We start from the raw sequence: 18,002 nt of genomic DNA on the forward strand, positions 1-18,002 counted from the left end.
CAGTGCTGAGTGTTTACAGTGCTGAGTAGTTACAGTGCTGAGTGTTTACAGTGCTGAGTAGTTACAGTGCTGAGTGTTTACAGTGCTGAGTAGTTATAGTGCTGAGTAGTTACAGTACTGAGTAGTTACAGTGCTGAGTAGTTACAGTGCTGAGTGTTTACAGTGCTGAGTGTTTACAGTGCTGAGTAGTTATAGTGCTGAGTAGTTACAGTGCTGAGTAGTTACAGTGCTGAGTGTTTACAGTGCTGAGTGTTTACAGTGCTGAATATAGTGCTGAGTAGTTACAGTGCTGAGTAATTACAGTGCTGAAGTACAGTGAAATTAAAAATAAATGACAAAAAGAAAAACAAAAATGCTTTTTTTTCACCCTGTGGATTTTTATGTTGAATCATTAGATAAGAAACAATAGAAAATAAAAAATGAAGTATTTCTAAAATTTCTAGAAGATGGTAAAAGCCACAATAATATATGTAATAAAAAACCAATAATAAAAACCAACAAGGAGGGAATTTACCATCTATCTTAAGAAATGAGGACTTATTGGAAAATACACCAAAAGAAATGAGGGTTAGGTGAGCAATATAAAACTAGAATTAAAAACAAAGAAAAACTATGTTTCTTTAAAAACAGTAGGCGGGACATGGTGGTTCAGGCTGCCTTCCTACTCAGAGACTGAGGCAAGAGGATTGCCATGTTCAAGACCCTGCCTCTCCAAATTAAAAGGGAAGAAAGGGAGAGGTGTAATTGCTTAGAATGTGTGAGTCTCTGGGTTCCGTCTCTAGCTGTCCAAAAACACATAAAGACTTCTAGATAAGAAAGCCCCAGGCTAGAGACTCAGAACAAAAGTAAGAAGAAATGGCAGAGAGACTATGCCAATGGAAACTCCAGAGGAATTTATTGATTCTCAGAAACTATGATAAGTCCTGATTATTTCAGAATATGAAGAAAGACTTGTTTAAAAATTAGCCTCGAGTACATTAAATCTAGTGTTTCAAACCGGCCTGGCACAGTCCTCTTCAAGTGAGGCAGGTCAAAGGTTGGCTATGCAGCTGGCATAACCTTAATTCTATCAGAGAAAGCTATGCAGACACCACTTCTCAGGTCTGTGTGAAATTTTAAATCACTTTCTTCATATCAAAACCCAGGAATATATGAAAAATAAGAGTCCCATAAATCAAATGAATAATAACCAAGTGTTTATTAATCTAATAGACAAACACAAGCATTTTCCCCAGTGTTAGAAAATCTGTTAACATAAGGTTAATAAATCAAAATTTTAAAAAACCCTGATCTTTATCAATAGATGATGGAAAAGTTTTAGATAAAATCTATAAGCCATTCTTTTAAAAAAATAAAACTTACTGAGTCAAAAACCAGAAAGAACCCATTAAACATATTTATACAGATGCTTCATATTTAAGATGGTCTAGATAGTGAGATACTAGGCGCTTTCATTTACAATCTGCAGCGTATAAACAATTCACCTAATCCCACGATTGCTAATCAAATTTATTTTAATTGGTGGGGGTTTTTTTTGTTATCTCAAATAAGAGAAGAAAAAACAGTGGATATATATTTATACATTTTGGGTTTCTTCAATATGTGGTTCTAAAGCCATGTGCCTGTGGAGAACAGAGACAGAGTCCAGAGCGCCTTTTGGCATGTAAATGAGTGTAAGGTTAATATGTAGACAGCATAGGCGTTAAATAGAACAGTGAGAAGCATAGACTTCCAATCCCGGTGACGGATGTTGGAATCTCAGCTTGGCCATCCATTATATGTGTGGCAAAAGAGCTCTTAGCCAAAGAGCTTGCTTGGAATACCTACTCAATTTTCTTCGGCTTCAATCTTCTTTCTTCTGTGATTCGTTTGTTATGTCTTTGTTTCAAGTTTTATTTGTTTGTTTTTGTTTTTAGAAGCAACTTTCACCCTAGAGCCCAAGCTAGTCTTGAACTCAGTAAATGGGCCATATTGACTTTGAACTCACAGCCCTATCGCAGCCTTTAAAGTTCTTGGATTAATGGTCATTTTCTTACATGTAGCTTTTAACTACAAGTGCAAATCTGTGGACCACCTAAAACAATGTCTGGTGCATATTATCTGCTGTTATTAAGAGATCATAATAATTGTTAAGTGATAATCAGCCTCGTTTGGAAGGAAAGATGGTGCTGTCCTAATGTGGCTGGCACTAAAGAACTCTTGGGAATGGTTTTATGGGAATGACATGAAGTCTGGTATGAAGGTCTTCATAAAATATGGCTGTACAGCAAAGTAAGATCTAGATGACTAGGACGACAATGATTTGGGGAATGAGAAACTGTCAATCTGAAAAAAAAAGTTTCCCACAAAATGAATCCACAGATGAGAAAGCCATTGAGTGATAGCCCAGTGAGTTTGAATGATTTTAAGTTCAAGTAAGTGATGCTTAAAATTCATTTGGAAGAGTGAAAGTCTGACATTAGCCCCCAGTGTAAAAGGTCAGCAGCAAGGTTGAAGTGCGTGTACATCTACTCTTGTGAAGTGGCGTATCACATCTACGTGTTATTGGATAAATACTACACAGTGGATCCGTGTGGTAGAATTACTTTTAGAAATAGACCCTAGATATAGGGAAATTTAACACAACCCCCCCAAATCCTAATTCAGGGGGATTTGATAAACGATGCTGGCACAACTGGTTATCCATCTGGAAGAATGTAAAATTGGATCCATATCTCTCAACATAGTCAAAAATAAATTAGGATGGATTGAAAACAAATGTGGGTGAGAAAAAGCAGTAAGAATCCTAGAAGTTAATTTGTGAGTGAAGGTAGTAACACATGGATGGCTTGGGCCATGGGTACCAGAAAGCTTCAAATACAAAGGCTTAATGCCTAAAGGAGCTATTTTCTCACAAGTAATCAGAGAAGCAAACGGTCCAAGGATCAAAACTGCCACCCAGGAGCCCAACATCCTTCCTGCCATTTTTAGCATGTGGCTCTTACCCTGCACACCAATAAGTGGTCTCCATGCCTCCGAATTCCTGCTGAAATGGCAGTGAATGCAAAGGTGTGTGGCTTGTTCTGCATATTGAACAGTTCCTCTTAACTCCTCCAAGACTTCTAGTGACTCCCTTACTCAGGACTCTGCTATGTCCTCCTTCTTCTTCTTCTTCTTCCTCTTCTTCTTCTTCTTCTTCTTCTTCTTCTTCTTCTTCTTCTTCTTCTTCTTCTTCTTCTTCTTCTTCTTCTTCTTCTTCTTCTTCTTCTTCTCCTCCTCCTCCTCCTCCTCCTCCTCCTCCTCCTCCTCCTCCTTCTTCTTCTTCTTCTTCTCCTTCTCCCCCTCCCCCTCCTCCTCCTCCTCCTCCTTCTTCTAGATTTTTTCCTCCATCTTTATTAACTTGAGTATTTCTTATATACATTTCGAGTGTTATTCCCTTTCCCGGTTTCCAGGCAAACATCCCCCTTCCCCCTCCCCTTCTGTATGGATATTCCCCTCCCCATCCTCCCCCCCTTGCCGCCCTCCCCCCAACAATCACGTTCACTGGGGGTTCAGTCTTAGCAGGACCCAGGGCTTCCCCTTCCACTGGTGATCTTACTAGGATATTCATTGCTACCTATGAGGTCAGAGTCCAGGGTCAGACCATGTATAGTCTTTGGGTAGTGGCTTAGTCCCTGGAAGCTCTGGTTGCTTGGCATTGTACATATGGGGTCTCGAGCCCCTTCAGCTCTTTCAGTCCTTTCTCTGATTCCTTCAACGGGGGTCCTACTCTCAGTTCAGTGGTTTGCTGCTGGCATTCGCCTCTGTATTTGCCATATTCTGGCTGTGTCTCTCAGGAGAGATCTACATCCAGTTCCTGTCAGCCTGCACTTCTTTGCTTCATCCATCTTGTCTAATTGGGTGGCTGTATATGTATGGGCCACATGTGGGGCAGGCTCTGAATGGGTGTTCCTTCTGCCTCTGTTCTAAACTTTGCCTCCCTATTCCCTCCCAAGGGTATTCTTGTTCCCCTTTGAAAGAAGGAGTGAAGCATTCACATTTTGATCATCCCTCTTGAGTTTCATTTGTTCTAGGCATCTAGGGTAATTCAAGCATTTGGGCTAATAGCCACTTATCAATGAGTGCATACCATGTGTGTTTTTCTGTGATTGGGTTACCTCACTCAGGATGATATTTTCCAGTTCCAACCATTTGCCTATGAATTTCATAAGGACATTGTTTTTAATAGCTGAGTAGATTTCCATTGTGTAGATGTACCACATTTTCTGTATCCATTCCTCTGTTGAAGGGCATCTGGGTTCTTTCCACCTTCTGGCTATTATAAATAAGGCTGCGATGAACATAGTGGAGCACGTGTCTTTTTTATATGTTAGGGCATCTTTTGGGTATATGCCCAAGAGAGGTATAGCTGGGTCCTCAGGCAGTTCAATGTCCAATTTTCTGAGGAAACTCCAGACTGATTTCCAGAATGGTTGGACCAGTCTGCAATCCCACCAACAATGGAGGAGTGTTCCTCTTTCTCCACATCCTCGCCAGCATTTGCTGTCAGCTGAGTTTTTGATCTTAGCCATTCTGACTGGTGTGAGGTGGAATCTCAGGGTTGTTTTGATTTGCATTTCCCTGATGACTAAGGATGTTGAACGCGTCTTTAGGTGCTTCTCAGCCATTCGGTTCCTCAGCTGTGTTGCTCTTCTTAGCTTCAGAGAAAGAAGAAACATGAACCATTTTTATTCCACAGTTGATATGGCAGAGGTGGCCAGGTGAAAGGGATTGTAGATCCATAGAGCCTGTTCCAGAGACCGCACATGTAACCCCTAATTAGAGGGGACTCTTTCAGTGGGAACAGAAACCCCAGAAGGAAAATGTGCTTAAATGATGGTATTTCTTTAAAACCATTTGCATATCAACTACAGTACCCTCCAAATAAAGTCACTTTATTAAAGAGGCTTTATTTCTGGCTTGTGAACATAGAGAAGACATGTATAATAGGGTTAGAAAGATGACTCAGCATGATGAACACTTGTTCTTACAGAGGACCTGGGTTCAATTCCCAGCATTCACACGGTAACTCATAACTATCTGTGTCTCCAGTTTCTGGGGATCCAGTACCCTCTTTCGACCTTAGGGAACACCAGGCAAGCAGGCACTATACAGACATGCATGCAGACAAAGCACTTCTGCTCGGTAAAAATAAATATGTCTTCAAACATATGTGTATAAGTGAGTAACTTTTGCAAATTGAAGACAGATATCAATTTTTTGGAAAATTGGCATTAATACCCTGTTCAGAACAAGGAGTCAGATAGTCTAGAAACATGAGAAGAAAGGTTTTCCTCTGATTCTAGGAAAGGCAGTCGCTGGTTCTACATCTCTGTTCTCAGACTCCCAACCTTCATGACTCCATTGTCTTTCTTTGGATCGTTTGTAGCCAAGGGTTTGTGAATACTCAGGGGATGACTTAGTTTGGTTTAACTGCTGTGAACAGACAACATGACCAAGTCAAGTCTTATAAAGGACAACATTTAATTGGGGCTGGCTTACAGGTTCAGAGGTTCAGTCCATTATCATCAAGGTGGGAACATGGCAGCATCCAGGCAGACATGGTGCAGGCAGAGTTGAGAGTTCAACATCTTTATCTGAAGGCTGCTAGCAGGACACTGACTTCCAGGCAGCTAGGATGAGGGTCTTAACCCATGCCCACAGTGACGCACCTATTCCAATAGGGCTGCACCCTCTAAAAGTGCCACTCCCTGGGTTGAGTATATACAAACCATCACATGGGACTTCTTCCAAGCATGGCCAGCAGACAACTCACAGAATATTCTCCTGGAAGGAGTGTCTCCTTGACTGGAATTAGGAGCTCGAGGTTTCTAAGAGGCATCTTGGGTCTGAGGTGCAGCTGATGGGGTTCTTCACAAACACACAGCTTGCTGAGCTTCCTCACCCTCACATCCTACGTGCCATTTCCACAGGGAACACAGGCAGTCCTCATTAGTTCTGCATACAATTTGTTCCTATACGCTTACAAAGTGAAGACTTAGGAGGAAGCTGAAAGAAACGACATTAATAAACAAGCCACTCGCACACAGGGCTATCCAAAACTTTATTCAAAGGCATGTATACTTGTGAAGTGCATGACATACCAGAAAGAGATTTCCATGAAAGCCAAGTTTGCATATCCCCATCTCTGCTGTGCAGCACCGAGGATCGTAGGTTGGGATTATTAAATCGTGCAACTTTAAGTGCTAATTATGAAAGAAATAAAACTTTACAAAAATAAAAAAAGGCATGTATAAAAAGAACATGAAATACACACAATAAAATTTCACTTACAGAATCCTGAGTAGCAACACTGGGATTCTGAGAATCCCTGGGAGAAAGGAGACAAGAAAATATTAGCACCAGCTGGATTAATTGTGTGGGTCTTTGAGGGGGAACGGTTCCAATTTTAAATCACCAAAGGCAAAAGGCAGAAAACAATCTCTGCTTTGGAAGCCCAGTGTGTTTGTCTTTGAGTCTGGGGGTGAGAGACAAAAAGCACCTTCCAGTCAACCAGACACAGAGCTAACCCCAGTCTTTGTTCTATGGCAGGAGCCCAGCACAAAGATGATGCAATTTATTACACACCACACACACACACACACACACACACACACACACACACACACACACACACACACGAGCACACATCCTTCTCACTTCCTCTCCTTCACACAGTAGCCTGGGCTGTCTTGGAGTTTCTTGTAACTCAAGCTGGCCTCAGACCCACAGCAATCCTCTAGCTTCAACCTCTCAAGTCCTGGAATTCCACACATTCACGGCCAAGCCTGGCTTGGTCTAGCTCTTTAGATTTAGCTTAAAGATGAAATATGAGCCGGTCTCGGATGCCAAAGGAAATTCTAATGCTTTAGATACATAATTTTATCCAAAACCTGTTTTTCTCCATTTGCCTCTCTTGAGCTTCTGTGCTCTTCTCAGCATTGGCTTATGCTCCATTATGCTCCATCCCCAGCCATTTTTTGTCTCTGCGTAGACTTTCATGGCTGAGAAAGCGTTACCATTCACTGCATCTCTCCAATAGGTGAGAGATCCGAGACCTAGGCCTATTACAGAGCTCACACAGACAATAGCTGCTGCATTCTGGGAATCAGTAGGGCGATTTCAAACCATTTTCCTTGTTGCCCTTTCTTCTTAATTTCCACTACAAAACAGCATAAAAAGCTTGACGTGTTCTGGGATAGATTAGAATAGGAAAAATTGCTTAAGTTACCAGAAGACTAAATATACAAGACTCTTGATGAATTAGACTTCATCAAAATTAAAGTTCTGCTTGCAAAAATACCTTTAAGAAAAGGAGAGTGTAAACTAGAAGCAATGGAAAGGAAAATCTCTCTCTCTCTCTCTCTCTCTCTCTCTCTCTCTGTATATAATATATAAAGAGTTTAGAATACATAAAGAGTGCCTGCAAATCATTTTTAAGAAAATTTCTAGAAGAAATGTTACCTAAAATGTATACAGATGCTGTTTACGCATGAGAGGGAGAATTAAGCATCATTGGCCACCAGAGACATGATGGTTACAGGTCCCATAGGGAAGTCTGGCTTATCCACTAGAGTTGTGGAAATGAAACAGAACGAGTCTGGTTGTGGTAGTCAGTCATTCATATACTTGAGAAGTGGAAGCAAGATGATCAAAAAATTCAGGTTTAGCCCAGGATACATAGGAGAAAAGGTATCTCAATCAATCAGAAGTCTGACAGGAAGTCCCCATAGGCTATATAGTTTACTGGAGCTTGCTGCCAAGCCTGATGAATAAACAGGGTTCAATCCCATCTCCCAAGTTGTGGAGGAGAGAAGCAGGCCCCCTGACACGTGAGCTGTGGCATGCTCGTGCCTAGCCAAGCACACGCACACATAAGAAACCATAATGCACTGTGACTGCTTAGAAGGGAAATCATGGGCAGCGTCACGTAAGGCTGAGTGTGGAACAATGTGGCTGTCAGACATTGCTGATGGAAAAGTGGAACGGAAACTGGCACGACCACTTTGGGAACTGGCAATTTCTTACAGGCAGTTAAAAATGCCACCTCCACCACTACTACCCCCTCCACGATCGAGGAGTTCGTCTCCCAAGCATTTACTTGAAACAAATGAAAACACGTGTTCACAGCCACCATGTTCTTAACGGACCTGGAGGAAGAAGTCCAGGTAAACAAAGGCAACGAACCATGGTATATTCATTCAGTTGAACGTGACCTGGCAGTTCCAAAGAAAGGCACGTGACATGTGGCACCATGGAAGGATCTCAAACATTCCACTAATCAAAAGGATCCAGCATCCATGCTGCATGGCCCCATTAGCATGTCTCAGAGGGCAGACAGGAGTGATCTGTAAGAGGCAGGAGGATGCTTGTCTATTAGTGCTTGACAGGCTGTGGAAGACTTTGGTGGGCTCCGTGCAGAGGTGTCATTTCTGATTTGGGCTTGTGCTGGCCACGTTTCTCACAGCGTGTTCAGTATCTGCTTTGGGTTGATGAGTTTTACTGTATATAAAACTTTCCTAAACAGTAATCTCAAAACTAAACCAAAAGTAGACATGGCCAAACAGGAGTAATTGAATGTGGCATGTTGGGGGTTTTCCTCTCATCCAGGTTTAGCTGGAATGAGATCCCATTTGGTACCATGTGCAGTCACATGATCTCCCCTGAGCTATAACCACAGTCATCACTTAAAAATGACCTCAGATGCTGTTGCCCTGCAAAGCCCTGTTGTGTAAAAACATTACAATATGCACATTACAAGAATAGCACACAAGACATATCCCTGATTAGGTTTCGAGAATTTCAAGGTGGTGGTACATCAATGGGAACTTGCCTTTCAATATTTCTTCAGTTTCCAAATAGCAAAAGTCTCTTAAGAACTTAGAAATTGATTATGAGTGGGTGAAGGCAGTTGATCATTACAATATCACCCAAATGATAAATAATGTTTAAATGCTTCTATGTGATATATGAACTAGATAGATGAAAAGAATTGAATTCATATTTCTTAAAATGTAGGACAGGAAGGTTATACATATAATTTTAGAATGTCACACATAGCATTGGGCAGATATAAAAATAGTATTAATATCTCCTCTGGTTAAAATACTAATTCTGTGGGGCCACCAAGATGGCTCAGTGGGTTAAAGCACTTCCTGCCAAGTCTGAAGCTGTGCGTTTGAACACTGGGGCACACATGGTGGAAAGAGAGAACTGACATTTGTAAACCATCTTTTGACCTCCACATGAATGCTCTGCACTCACACTCACACTGCGACATGCGTGCACTTGCGTGTACACTCGTGTGTGCAGTTACACACACAAGTAAATAAGCAGAAGCAAAAATATGAATCATAATACCTGCGTGACTGTGTTGTTTATACTCTGGCTTTGGGACTGAAGTGGAACTAAATGCTTCTCTTGTTCTTCTTACATATAATTTATTTATTTGTATAATTTTAGAGTATGAAAATATATTAAGCCTCCAGACATGTTGGCAATTGTCAGAGGAAGATTCAAGAGCCAAGAGGAAAATGCTTTTAATTTTAAAGACTGAGATTTGGTTTATTTGGTTTAGTCTTGGATGCCACTATTATGAATAATGGGAACGGATCGTAGACTTCAAAGGAAATATGAGCCTATAGTCTTACCATTTAGCACTTAATGCCTCTAGGAATTTCCAGTTAGACCCCAAACTTTTCTTTCCCAAGTGCTCTCCCCCTCACCTCTGTCATCCTGCAAAAATGAAAGGAATCCCAGGCCCTGTCTCCTGGTTTCCGTTATACCAGGGCTGAGGAAATGTCGCTATTTTTGTGTATGTATCTCGAAAATTGGGTTTTATAAAAAGAGACAAAAAAAAAAAAAAACCCAAGGCGTTCGTCAGATCCACTAGGCTAATTACTGCAACTCCAAAGTTTATTACTTTTAAATATTAACTGCTTGAAATGATTCATTTGGAGATCAAATGATTAATCCTTCTCCGTTGCTATAAATGTCAGCGGCAGGATTAAAGGATTTAGATGGTCATGTTTACTCAACCTTAAATTTCTCTACTAAAGACGCGAGTTAAGTAGCCCCAGTTTATCGCTGTTTCTTGTTAGTGTTTCCCTCTCAGCTCCCCTACCTAACTGATCTTTAACTGGTTTTGGCTAAGTAGGCAAGCCTTCAGCCTTGCCGGTCAAGCAGCTTCGTAGATTGTCTGCCAGAAGGTGTGAGTAGATAGATGTAGCTTAGAGCCCTCCTCCGGACACAGTGGGAGTAATCCTTCCCCCTGCCTTGGCCTTTATGGCTCTGATGTCTTGAGCCCACAGCTTACTGCTAAACATGTATCCGGTTCCTCGACATGTTGCCAATTCTCGATACACATTGTGAATCACCGTGGTGCTGCTTCAGTCACAATTATTAAACACCTGCTGCTTTGTGCCAAACCATAGGGGTACTGAGACTAGCACCTCCCACAGTCCGCCTATCAGATACCAATGGATCCATTGTAGGGGTATTATCCTCTCAGGGTCTTGGGTGGTTCTAATGGCATTATTAATAAGTAAAAAGCAAACTCATTTTCAGAATACCTTTTGATAAAAGCACTATGTTGGCATTGCTATAATTGCAAATGTTGCTAAAATCAGTTTGTCAAGGTTGAGTGTATAATCCTTCGCGAGGACTAAGAGTTGTTCCTTCTTTAAAGTCACTGGACTTACAACCTAGGTTTTCTCAATTGCTCCACCAGACCAGCCATTCAGTGTGCATATTCTTCCCTAGATGCCTCACAAATCTCATCTGGAAAAGACGTGTGACGTCCCATACCTTCACTCTAGTCCCGCTTTGTCTTCTTGAAGTGGGTTTTTTTTCCATTCTCACCCAACTCAGTAAATGCACCTTGGTGAGCACCTTGAATTTCCATGGACGGAAGGGTCCTTCACAGCTGCATTCAAGTTGATTGTGGAGGGAAATCCTATGCAGTGGTTCTCATCCTTCCTAATGTTGTGACCCTTTATAGTTCCTCATGTTATGGTGACCCCACAACCATAAAATTATTTTATTGCAACAATAACTCTGTTATACTGTTATGAATCACAATGTAAATGTCTGATATACAGGATATCTGATATACCGCCTCTGTGCAAGCCTATTTGATCCCCAGAGGCGTTGTGACCCAAAGGTTGAGAAACGCTGCAACAGAGGCTTCCATTAGATGTGATCAGAATAGTAAGTGTGGAGCACAGAGGTCATTGTCAGTGTTCTCTGGAAACTCAAGGTTATCAGTGTGGAAGAGAAAGACAGGCTATTTTTTTCTTTCTCCATAGTGGCAGACAGAGTACTCCTTCATTGATACGGCCGAGTTGGAGGTTAATGCTCAATGCCAACTTGCCTGCATTACCTGAAAATCACATTGTTGAAGTACAGTTGTGACAGATCTGTGAGGACATTTCCAGAGAAGATTAACTGAGAGAGGCAGGCATGCCCTCCATGGGCAGCACCATCTCCTGGGCTGATTACCCAGTGGAATAAAAGGGGGAAAAGAGGAAAATGATTGACTATGACATCCTCTCTGTCTGCTTCCTGGCCCCACCTGGTACACACTCTTCTCTTCCCCCAAGAGAGACTGGTCGTTCTGAAACAAGGACCTGAAATAAATAAATAAAATAAACTTCATTCTTTATGTCATTTCTGTCAGGTCCTTGTTCATTGTGAAATAAAATATAGAAGAATAAGGGCTGAAGACATGGCTTAGTGACTAAGAGCATGTGTCACTCTTGTGGGGGACCTGAGCTCCTCACTGGGTGGGCTCACAACTACCTCTAATTTCTACTTCTAGGGATCCAACACCCCTTTCTTGCCTCTGTGAACACTGCACTCACTTGTACACACACGCATGCACACACACACTGAGAATAAAAATAAAATCTTAAAGAAAGAAGGAAAAGTTTGAAACGCTAGGGCTCTAACACACCGACAGAGCACTGGATAAACATGCTTGAGCTCCAGGGTTTCAAATCCCAGCACCAAAGTAAAATAAGATTCTATCACATATTTGAGGATAGGTGCTCTGCTCAACGAGTAGCAATGGTGACCGTAGAAGGTTAAAGAACAAAGTAGGAAGAATTATATACATGTGTGCATGTTTCTCTTGCTGTGATGTCATTTTACGTTTCGTGAACACACCCCAAAAGGGAGCCCTAGTTAGCAGACGCCCATGAGGACTCTACTCATACTTAATAGAGAGTTGTAACCTTGGAAAACTGACAGAATGTACTCCCAGGCCTGAGAACAAATGACGTCATTCAACACAACCACCGAGAGAAGGAATACAAGGTGACGGTGGACCATTTCCTTTCAGCATCATGCCGATCCGTCTGTCCCTTTTCTTCATATGTGCCTTCTGGTTGTCACTTCAGAAAAGAATGGACCCATGTATGAAGAAGAAAAGCATACACAACCTCATTTCTTTAAAGGAGGAAGGGGTCTGGAAACACAGCTTCTTCTAGAGAAGAGGGTTTTCAATCAGAACTATTAGAAAGCAAGTGAACAAAATTAGTTTTGAAAATGTTTTGAATTTTTCCTTTTAGTTATTGAGGTAGTAATCATGACGAAAAATTCTTCAGGCCTCCTCTGTTTTGTTGTTTTCGCTGTGCGTGATCCCTTCTAAATGGACCATCATAATTATTTACATCTCTTTCTTTTTATTCATGCTTAAAGTACAAGCACATTTATATCTGTTGGTCTCTCTCTCTCTCTCTCTCTCTCTCTCTCTCTCTCTCTGAGTTTCTCAAAGGGTGATCATACCACACAAGTTATTGTGCAACTGACACTTCCAACTTAAAAAATATATGTATGCATGGCTTTCCTCCAGGTCTGAAGATACAAGTCCAAGTTTCTGCTTTAAGTTAGCCATGCAATGTTCCATAGCAAATGTATGCATCTCACCCAGGCGGTCACTGTCTGGCAAACGTTTGTAGGGGTTTTTTTATTATTATTATTTTTGCATGGATGCTATGGTAAATGTTTCTTTTTATGTGCATTTAGGATGAAGGATAGCATGTAGTTATTAAGATAAATTATCTGAGTGAAGAGCGTCTGTAATTTCACTGGGAAGGCATTTTCTAAGGAATAAGAAGAGAAAAGGATACAGAGTGAAGTGTGACAGGAGTCTCATTGCACACCCATGGAACGAACTATTTTCAACAAAAAACAGTGGTTCTGGATTTCTCCTTGCAGTCAATGCCAGTGGACTATTTCCAGAGACCTGCGGCGAACTTAAGACCTCGCTTAGACTGTGCCGTCCCGAAGAAGGAACATAGAGCCGAGTGGTGGTGAGGGTGTGAACTTGGGCCGTCCTCTGATGATGGGAATACAGCAGTGTGCCCTCTGTAGAGAGCACATGGCAGGTCTTTGAAAGGGCGAGCATCTAAAATGATGCTACGGCTCCGCAGCTCCTTCCGAGCTGTAACTCAGGAGAGATGAAGACATCTAGGCACGAAAGCTTGTGTACTGATATTCCCGGTGTCATCTCCCTGGGCCCCAGAAGGAAATGACTCACCGACTAATGGATGGATATGTGAAAGGTGACACCCACACATGCTAAAATCCACATATAAGAGGGAATAAATTTCTGATAAAGACTAAAATGGTTTTTGTCTTCGCTTTTAATTTTTTTCAAAATTTGCATTTATTTGTGCATGCTTGTGGTGTGTGTGTGTGTGTGTGTGTGTGTGTGTGTGTGTGTGTGTGTACATATTTGCATGGGCACATGTGCTAAGGTGAATGTGGAAGTCAGAGAACAATCTGTGGGGGTTGCTTCTCTCCCCTACTACTTAGGGTGCCCTGATGAAACTCAGGTCAAGCTTGGGGTGAATCCCTTTACTTCCCGAGCCATCTCACAAGCCAGCGTTTGAACTTGAAATATATGATGCTCACTCAGTAAAACAAGCCAATCACAGAAGAGCACACATCATAGGATCGTCTCTGAAATGTCTCAAGTCAGTGTATGTACAGATGAAGCTCATTGGTGGTTGCCGAGTGATAGCAGAGGGAGAGTGTCAGCAGAAAACGTGAGAGCTGATAATTACGGGATCGTTTATGGTGATAACAAAAGTGCTCAAAAATTGATTGTGGTCATAGTTGCAGAAATCTGAGTCTCCTAAAACTGTGTTAAACTGCACTGAAACGCATGCATTGCACGTGCTGGGAATGCGATCTCCCCAGAGCTGCTTCCTACGAGTACATAAGCTGACTGCTTATCTAGCATGCATGAAGCCCCGAGTTCAATCCTCATCACCACACAAAAGTCAGTGTGGTGTGGTACGGCTGTGATTGCCAGCATTTGGAAAGAGTGGGGTCAGGAGGGTCAGTGTCCAAGGTCATACTCGGTCTGGACCTGTGGTCAGTTGCAGGCTAACATAGCTACATGACGCCCTGTTTGAAAACACACACAGCAAAACAAACACACAAACAAGTCAGAGAGAGAGAGAGAGAGAGAGAGAGAGAGAGAGAGAGAGAGAGAGAGAGAGAGAGAGAATATGATAACCAGGAAATTAGTCCTAGGAAAGTCCCTCACTGATCTGACTAGGTTCTATGTACTTCAAGAGATAGGAAGATGGGCTGTATGGCTAGCCCATTTTCCTGATTCCCCTCGTTTACTTAAGGCATACGTGCCATATTGTCATGTTCGAAGTATTTGTTTTTATGCCATCCCGCCCCCTTTGTCACATAGACCAATTCCTCCTTTTTTTTTTTTAAGCATAAATTTATTTTAAAGTGATACAACCTGCCTTGGTTTATTTATTCAGTTTTTTCTGTACAGATTTTTCAGTTTATGACTGTCATAAAACAGAATTGGCTAATCTAATCCCCGCTAATGCTGAATTTTAATCACGGTGCATTCCGCCCTCAGGTGTACTTTGTTCTTGCTACAATTTATCGTTTTGGTCCCATTTCAAATCGTAATGGGTAGGTCTGCTGCTGGCCCTGCTGATCAAGGTTACCTAAATTCAAAGTGCAGGGGATAGAACTAAATATTTGTTTGCCAATTTTAGACAAACAATTAATAAAAATAGAATGTAACAGGCAAAATGGGATGTTAAATTAATGGCATTAGAACTATTACAAGGAATATAAGGCTGATAAGTCTTCGTCACCTGAAGCCAAAACAGATTCTCCACACGATTCACACGTGCCTTTCCTTCGTGGATTTCTCTTAAGTGCCTTCTTCTGTTTCTACTCTGTGGACTCCAGTCCTTTCCTAAGCCAAAGCCAGCTCAACACAACCTTCCTGGCTTTCATCCCTACCAGCTGTCTCTTCTCTCCACCAGGAACCTTTTTTCTCTCCGTCTCCTCTGTTTGTCAAAACTGCATGTGTTTCTTATTAAGGATAGCCTGTCTTTCAGGGAAATTATTTGATAGACTAATTACTCTAGCCTAATGATTAGTCCTTCCCGTGGGTAATCACATTGAAGCAGAGGGTCCTGAAACTCAGGAATGCCTAACCCCAAAGAGGACTCACCAGCAGGAGAGTTGGAAGCACGGAAGCCGGTCTGGGTTAAGCATTGTGCAGTGACAGCAGGCTGCACCAGTAAACACCAGCTTTGCTGGTGACGGGCCTTTGCAAATGATCTGAAAATGAATACCTAAATTCTATGTCCCTCTATGTGTTATGTTTGCCAGTATATTTTAAGGGCTCTCTCACAATTGCATAAACCTCCATCCGCCTTCTAGCGCCAGGCATCTGTCTTGCACCTTACCTGTGCTAAGCACGAGCTGCACCACTGAGCATGTCTCAGGTCCAGAAACCACCACTTAGGTCACATCATGGACACCCTGGCAGATATAAAAAAAGGCAGCGGGTAGGAAAGAGATCCCAGCAGAACTCGTGGGTGGCTTTAACGTAGATGCATCTGAAGTCAAGTTTGGTGTCCTTCTGGAAACAAAAATAAACCTTGTAGTTCAGTGGAAGAAGTCCAGCAGCGGTTTCTGCTGCTGTTTGCTTTCTCGTTTACATTTTGGGACCAGCCCTGGAGAGATTTGAGGTCTTGTGAGTCACTGACTGCAGAGGGTCAAATAGTTCTGGGGTTTGGGGTGTGCGTATTTCCGTGAGGGTAGTGTGTGGGATGTTTAGCTGAGAAGCAAGCTATGTTTACCTACCTGGAGAGCAATCAAGGACTGCAGCTTTCTGCTTTCTTTCCATGTAGATTTTATATCAAGATGGCAGTAGGGTAAAAAGTCATTAACTTGGAAAATGTTTCAAGCTATGGTTTGGGAAGTAGAGAATTCTGAATTTCTCTTCTGGACTTTTAGACATTTCCCAGGCTAGGAGAGAGATTCAGAGGATACGCTCATATATTTTTCCCTACTCTGAAAATTACCTTGTATGCTAATTTCCAAGATCTGTATGTTTGATGGCAATACTTACGTGCTTTAATGCTCTTCTCCTGCTTTAAATGTGACCAGTAAATTACAATACGAGAACTCTTCCCCAGCACATCCAGTTACTCACTGCATGGTATCAATCTTACTGACTTTCATAGGTAATGTCCATGTGAATTGTTTACAAATACAGACACTACCGCATTACCCCATGAGCTTCCCTACCTTCACCCAGTCTACAGAGACAGCTCTCTTATTCTCTCCTCCTTTTCTTTTCTTTTTTCCCTTAATGCTGATTCTATTCCAATGCTTATTCACATCTCTCTGATAAGCACAGTTTGATCTCTAGCTAATTGTAGCAACCGATTTTCATTATTTATGAGTGTCATTGTCACAATCCATTTGGAGGTCTGACTGAGATAAATCTGATTCCAGCATCTGATATGACCACAGCAATCAAACGATTAACCACACTAGTTGAAATGTACTGGGCCTGGAGGGGGCTAATATCTCTACAACCAAATATTTACTGTATTGGGTCTGTGTAGGTTTGATTTATTTTGTAGACGATTCAGCATGCCATTTTATCACAAATAATTTATAGTACCCTCTCCTTAAAAGTATAATGTAGGTTTCTCATAACAGCAAATTAACTTTAAAATATTCATGTAGATCCACAAGACGGAAGTGAGAAAATTAAGACCGTGCGTCATATAAATACTTAATATTCATAAAAGATTTGGTAAAGAAGCTGCGTTTGAATTAGTCTTTGCCTTCTACTTATGTGCATTTGGCTCTGGAGGAGCTTACATTTGGGACCCTCTCATACAGGCAAGACATAAAAATGGAAGAGCCTTATGCAGGTCGTCTACAATAAAACATTTTCAAATTCTTCTCGTCCATAGTGTCATAAACCACTAAAATTTCAAAAGCAGATACAGGATGGGAAGCATCGTTAGTGCTAGCGGTCTTTCTGAGGAGTCACCTAATTTAAACGCTTGTGCTTTAAGTGATTGCAGTGTCACGAGTTTTATTATGCTCAATTTATTAGTAAAGGCTTGCAGAGTTCACAGCCATTTATTTCCAGGGAACCTGACTATATCATTAATTTTTAAAAACATATCCCCTCCCATTTTCGTTTGGGAGCTCACTGTACTCGAAAGACTTGGTTTGCTTTGGTCAACACAGACGTTTCCAGGTGTTTCTTAACTCCAGCCATCTAGAAAGTCACCGATAGGCAAATAGGATGCTAATTTTCAAGGTTTTAGACTACTGAGTGTTGAGTTACACACACACATCCCCATGCATACTCATACATGGTGATATACACATGCATGTACACATACATTTGCACTCACACATATACACCTATTATATGCATTCATGCATACACATAAGGATGTACACATACATACACATGTACACCAACATGCATATACACTATACACACATATGTACACACATGTACAGGCACATCTATACACACGCACACGCATGTACACACACACACATACACTTATATTGCTTTCTGAATTAAGGTGGGAAGATTCAATTAAAATGATCAAACTCTTACTTCTACTTAAGCAGTAACTTCTTCCTGAAGTAAACTTTTTTTTCACCAA

General features: G+C 41.5%; 1 protein-coding gene across 16 annotated transcripts in view; it reads left to right on the forward strand.

Moving 5' to 3' along the window:
• Positions 1 to 18,002, forward strand: part of Tenm3 (teneurin transmembrane protein 3) — a 2,726,621-nt gene that overhangs the window by 2,287,451 nt on the left and 421,168 nt on the right. The window lies entirely within an intron of this gene.

The sequence above is a fragment of the Rattus norvegicus genome, chromosome 16 (genome assembly GCF_036323735.1).
Source record: "Rattus norvegicus strain BN/NHsdMcwi chromosome 16, GRCr8, whole genome shotgun sequence".
Lineage (NCBI taxonomy): Eukaryota > Metazoa > Chordata > Mammalia > Rodentia > Muridae > Rattus > Rattus norvegicus.